This window comes from Cebus imitator, unplaced genomic scaffold (genome assembly GCF_001604975.1).
Source record: "Cebus imitator isolate Cc_AM_T3 unplaced genomic scaffold, Cebus_imitator-1.0 Scaffold0, whole genome shotgun sequence".
NCBI lineage: Eukaryota > Metazoa > Chordata > Mammalia > Primates > Cebidae > Cebus > Cebus imitator.
The window spans coordinates 11,233,909-11,240,326 of NW_016107315.1; the positions used below are offsets into that span (position 1 = coordinate 11,233,909).

Sequence of the window (6,418 nt, forward strand, 5' to 3'; positions counted from 1 at the left end):
AAGGATTCTCGGGCCATATAAACAAAGGGTCTTGGTCTTGGGTTCAGTTGAATGGTTAAGAGGTATTCAGTATAGCATTCAACCAAGATCATATATAAGAGAAGATAAAATCTGATTGCAATGTAGTAAACATAATAAATACATTAGTAACTAAAGCAAAGGATAACATCTTTTTTTTTTCTTTTTTTTTTTTTTTTTGAGACGGCGTTTTGCTGTTGTTGTCCAGGCTAGAGTACATTGGCACGATCTTGGCTTACTGCAACCTCCGCCTCCCAGGTTCAAGTGATTCTCCTGCCTCAGCCTCCCTAGTAGCTGGGATTACAGGCATGTGCTACCACGCCTGGCTAATTTTGTATTTTTAATAGAGATGGGGTTTCTCCTTGTTGGTCAGGCTGGTCTCGAACTCCCGACCTCTTATGATCCTCCCGCCTTGGCCTCCCAACGGGTTGGGATTACAGGCGTGAGCCACTGCTCTGGGCCAACATCCCTTTTTAATGCTAGCTTGCCAACAGGGGTCAGAGTAAGAAGTAAATTTTTTTTTTCATGTGAAGCATGTTATAGTAATACCAGTTTTCGTTATAAAAGATAAGGGACATTGCCAACTATAAAGTTTTTCTATTAAGCAAGATAACAATAATAGGACTATTTGCGCATGGTAGCTATTCAGTGGATACTGGTTTTAATTTATATAGGTGAGTGCAGAAGATTGGAATTTTGTCCTACTTTGAGAAATGTGTAGGTTTTATAAATTTTATTTAGATTTTATTTTTCCATAAAGTTTATTGTTTTTACTTGGTTTAAACTAGGAGTTTTTGTTGTTGTTTTTAAAACAGGGTCTCACTCTGTCGCCCAGGCTGGAGTGTAGTGGCACAATCGTAGTGTACTGCAGCCTCGATCTCCTGAGCTCAAGTGATCCTTGTTAGCTTATCCTCCCGAGTAGCTGGAACTACAGGCACGTGTCACCACACCAGCTAAGTCTTTATTTTTTACAGATAAGGGGTCTCACCTTGTTGCCCAGGCTGGTCTCAAACTCCTGGGCTCAGGCGATCTTCCCGCCTCAGCCTCCCAAAGTGCTGGGGTTACAGGCAGAAGCCGCTGCACTCAGTCTAAACTAGGAGTTGTTATTGTTTTGTTAATTGACTTGTAATAGAAATGTTCACATGATTCAAGATTTATGTTGTGTAATAAATACATCATGTGTCCATGTGAGTCAAGCTTCCATAGAAGCAAAATGATATCCAGCAAAATGTTTTCCTTTCATCCTTGTCTCCCAGCTACCCAATTCCTCTCCATGTATGCAGTCTGTCTTACTATTTATTTCTTTTGTATCCTTCCAGAGATATTTTAGGTTTCTAAAGTTTTTAATACTTGGCCTTTCTACTATGTGCATCATAGGCCTTGTAGACTTGTACTAATCACATGTTCATTCAGACATTGTAGGACTTTTCTTGAATGTTTTGAGGGTAAAAGATTAATTCAAAAGGAGTCAAATAGGCTAGTAGGAAAGTCTTTAATCTAGTAGGGGAGAAAAAATTATGGAAATAACTATTAATGTATGGTAGAAATTGCTTCTTACTGTTACAGACATTTTTTAAAAGTATACTTACTAGAAGTTGGCTGGATATAGTGGCTCATGCCTGTAATCCCAGCACTTTGGGAGTCCAAGGTGGGCGGATCATGAGGTCAAGAGTTCAATACCAGCCTGGCCAACATAGTGAAACCCCGTCTCTACTAAAAATACAGAAATTAACTGGGTGTGGTGGCATGCGCCTGTAGTCCCAGCTACTTGGGAGGCTGAGGCATGATAATCACTTGAACCCAGGAGGCGGAGATTGCAGTGAGCCGAGACGATGCCATAGCACTCCAGCCTGGGTCAGAGAGTGAGAGAGACTCCGTCTCAAAAAAAAAATATATATATATACTAGAAGTTCAGTGAAAGGAGAAATTTACAAATTGAGTGGAGGATTGGAGAAGATTTGAGGTTGAGGTTATATTTGAGCTGAATTTTAAAGATGAGGAGGAGTTGAATATTTTAGGAAGAGGAAGTACTCTGAACAGAAGCAAGACAAGAGGAAAGTAAAGGGTTTGTACAACATACATTTTTATTTTAAAACAATGAGTACCAGGCACTATGCTCAGTTTTGCAGTTGCAATGGCAAATAAAACGGACACAGTCTCTTTTTATGAGACAGAGTTTCTCTCTGTCACCCAGACTGGAGTGCGGTGGTGCGATCTCAGCTTACTGCAACCTCTGCTCCCGAGTTCAAGTGATTCTCCTGCCGCAGCCACCCGAGTAGGCTGGTCTCAAACTCCTGACCTCAGATGATCCGCCCACCTCAGCCTCCCAAAGTGTTGGGATTACAGGTGTGAGCCACTGCACCTGGCAGACACAGACTCTTATGGATGCCTTGCCTTATGGAGCTTACTGTCTAGTGGGGAAATGGATTTTTATTTTTTTGAGCTGGAGCCTAGCTCTGTCGCCCAAGCTGGAGTGCAGTGGTGTGATCTCGGCTCACCGCAACCTCCACCTCCTGCTTCAGCCTCCGGAGTAGCTGGGATTACAGGCGCTCACCACCACACCCAGCTCATTTTTGTATTTGTAGTAGAGACAGGGTTTCAGTCTGTTGACCAGGCTGGTCTTGAACTCCTGACCTCATGATCCTCCTACTTGGGCCTCACAAAGTGCTGGATTACAAGCGTGAGCCACCACGCCTGGCCAAGAAATATATATTAATCAAAAAATTACACAGATGTAAAACCACATCTGGTAAGTAGTATGAGCGTCCAGTCTACTGGGGAAATGGATATTAATCAAATAGTCACACAGATGTAAAGCCACATCTGGTAAGTAGTATGAGGGAAAGATACCTAGTGCTCTGATTGTCAGTAGTGGAGGATTTGATCTAGGTAGAGAGGTCAGGGTAGGCTTTCTCAGAGGAAGTGATCCATGTACTGAGACATGAAGGATGATAAATAGGCCAAGGGGAGAGAGAACGGCCTTCCAGGAGGGAACCTGATGAGTATGAGGGACAGAAAATACGTCAGTGTGGCTGGAGCACAGAGAACAAAAGTGATGCTGGTTTAAGATAAGATGAGGTAGTGGGCTGGGGCCAAAACATAGGGAAAACATTTTGAGTTGTAAGCAAAAAGTATTTAAGGTGTGGGGATTGGTTATATAATTATTTTGCATTTTAAGAGATTATTCCTGACTTTAGTATGGAGAACAGGTTGGAAGGAGACCTTAGAAGTATGGTAGATCCATTAGGAAATAGGTAGTGGAGGAGATAGAAATGGACAGATTTAGTAAGTACAATCTGCAGAACTTGGCAATAGATTTGAAATAGGGATGAGGAACAGGGTGGTAAGGATGACATCTAGTATTTGGCTCACATAATGCAGAGATCATTTGATCTAGATTTTTTTTCCTTTTTTTTTTTTGGAGACGAGGTCTTTTTCTGTTGCCCTAGCTGTAGTGCAGTGGACTGATCATAGCTCACTGTGGCCTTGAACTCCTAGGCTCAAGCAATCCTCCCGCTTCAGCTTCCTGTGTAGCTGGAACTACAGGCATGTGGCACCATGCCCAGCTAATTTTTAATTTTTTTTTTATAGAGATGTGGTCTCACTGTGTTGCTCAGGCTAATAGGGTAGGGTTTGAAGGAATGGCAGAGTTCAGTTTTGGGAGAGTGGCATTTACAGTATTTTTGAGACAGAGATTTCAAATAGGCAGCTGTTGCAGGTTGGAGCTTAGAGGAGAGATCCGGGCTAAAGATATAAAATATTATAGTTAGATTGAATGAAAGGAAATAGTGGGAAATATTGTAAAGATATATCATGGGACTAGATATATCATGGAGGGCCTTGAAATGTAGCCTTTCGTCTATAGTTTGGGTTTTGTTCTACAGTTGGAAACCATAGAAATTTTAATAGGAGAGGGACAAAATAAAGGCTGTACTTTAAAAAGACTAGACTAGATTAGTTGGAGAGGGCGGGGGTTAGTGCCTATACTAGAGATACTTAGGACCTGAACAGGTATGTAGAGGAGAGAAGGGGATGACTGGAGAGCTGTTGTAGAAAACTATGCATAGGTAGACAGGTGACTGGGTGAATGAGATGAGGAAGATGGAGGCATCAAATGGAACTTCCCAGGAGCCTGGGTAACAGAGAGGGACAGGGGGCAGGTTTAGGACAGCACAAAACAGGAAAGTGGAGTTTGTTAATCTGTTTAGTGTTTTTCTTAAGTTCGTGTTTTACATGTCACCACATAGCATTAATTATTTCAGTCATACTTGGCATCTGATGAGAATCCTCTAAAGTTCAGACTTAAATTTTAAGCTAGATCAAAAAAAAAAAAAAAAAAAAAATTTAAGCTAGATCTTAATGCTGTTTGCTATAACAAAATCCAGGTTGTGCATGGGGCTGTGAGGCTATGGATTGTTTTTTTTTGTTTGTTTGTTTGTTTTTTTGTTTTTTTTTGAGACAGAGTTTTGCTCTTGTTACCCAGGCTGGAGTGCAATGGCGCGATCTCGGCTCACCACAACCTCCGCCTCCTGGGTTCAGGCAACTCTCCTGCCTCAGCCTCCTGAGTAGCTGGGATTACAGGCACGCGCCACCATGCCTAGCTAATTTTTTGTATTTTTAGTAGAGACGGGGTTTCACCATGTTGACCAGGATGGTCTCGATCTCTTGACCTCGTGATCCACCCGCCTCGGCCTCCCGAAGTGCTGGGATTACAGGCGTGAGCCACCGCACCCGGCCGGATTGTTTTTATTTATTAATTTGGTCTTTATTTTCCTTTTGTTTTAGGCAGTCTCACTCTGTCACTCAGGCTAGAGTGCAGTGGTGCAATCTCGGCTCACTGTAATTCCGCCTCCCAGGTTCAAGCGATTCTTTCGCCTCAGCCTCCAAGTAGCTGGGACTACAGGCATGCACTAGTACGCCCAGCTAATTTTTGTATTTTTTAGTAGAGACAGGGTTTCACCGTATTGGCCAAGCTGGTCTCGAATTCCTGACCTCATGATCCACCCGCCTCAGGCTCCCAGAGTGCTGGGATTACAGGCATGAGCCACTGTGTCCTGTCCCCATTTCTTTCTTTCTTTTGAGACTCAGTCTCACTCTGTCTCAGGCTGGAGTGCAGTGACGATCTCGGCTCACTACAACCTCTGCCTCCTGGCTTCAAGCAGTACTCCTGCCTCAGCCTCCTGAGTAGCTGGGACTACAGGCATGCACCATCATGCCCAGCTAATTTTTGTATTTTTAGTAGAGACAAGGTTTCACCATCTTGACCATGATGGTCTTGATATCTTGACCTCGTGATCTGCCTGCCTTGGCCTCCAAAAGTGCTGAGGTTATAGGCGTGAGCCACCGCACATAGCCTATTTTCCCATTTTATATGAAGTTTCCAGTATCTGTTTCTGTTTCTCAAAAATAGAGACACTTAACATAATCACAATATTGTTATCACATCTAAAAATAAATTTACATAAAATTCCTTAATATCAGAAATGCAGCATTCAAATTGCCACTTGTCTCATAAATGTTAAATGTTCATTTTAAACTTATATTTTATATAATCAAGATCTGTTTAAGGTTCCCATGGCAAAGGTTGATATGTAGACTATTTTAGTCTACATATTCACTCACCATCTCCCCTACCTCCCGTCTTCTTTGTTTAGGAAACCAGGTTGTTTACTCTCAGCCTGGATTTTGCTGATTTCATTCCCATGGTGTTGCTTGACATGTTCTTCTGTCCTCTATTTCCTATAGAGGTTTGATCAATTTAGATTAGATTTTTTTTTGCAAATTATTTTTTACTAGAATCAATGATTAAAGATTTGTTAGAAAATAAGAGCTACTAAGTAGTTATGTGGTACATAAAGTGGTGGATAGGCACTCAGGAGAGAGAGAAACAAAGGGAATTGGGTGGCCCTGGCTAAGAATAGCTTAATAGAGGTGGTCTTAGAGGATATGTGGAAGAAGAAAGCACATATAATACTATAAGCAAGAAGAACAACATCAAGGTAGAAAGAGAAATAGGAAGAATCAGATTTGGAGGGCTTTGAAAGCCAGACAGAAGAATTTACAATTGATAATGGTACTAAGTATAGAACTACCAAATGTTGTAGAACTGGGATGAGATGTACTAAAGGTGCTGTTTTAGAAAGACAGGTCTGGAAATAATTCAGATAGAGAGATGAGAACTGAGTTTGGAGAATTTGGTGGGGACAGAGGAAGGGTAGTCACCAAAAAAAAGAAAACAATAGAGGATCAGTCCCAGGAAGATGTCATAGAAGCTTGAGGAAGAGAGGCCGGGTGTGGTGGCTCACACCTGTAATCTCAGCACTTGGGGAAGCCGAGGTGGGCAGATCACCTGATGCCAGGAGTTTGAAACCAGCCTGGCCAATATGGTGAAACCCTGTCT

The 6,418-nt window shown here is 42.1% G+C and overlaps 1 protein-coding gene across 1 annotated transcript in view; it reads left to right on the top strand.

Annotated features, from left to right (window-relative positions):
- The window catches only part of FBXO45 (F-box protein 45), a 19,385-nt gene that overhangs the window by 1,501 nt on the left and 11,466 nt on the right, over positions 1–6,418 (top strand). The window lies entirely within an intron of this gene.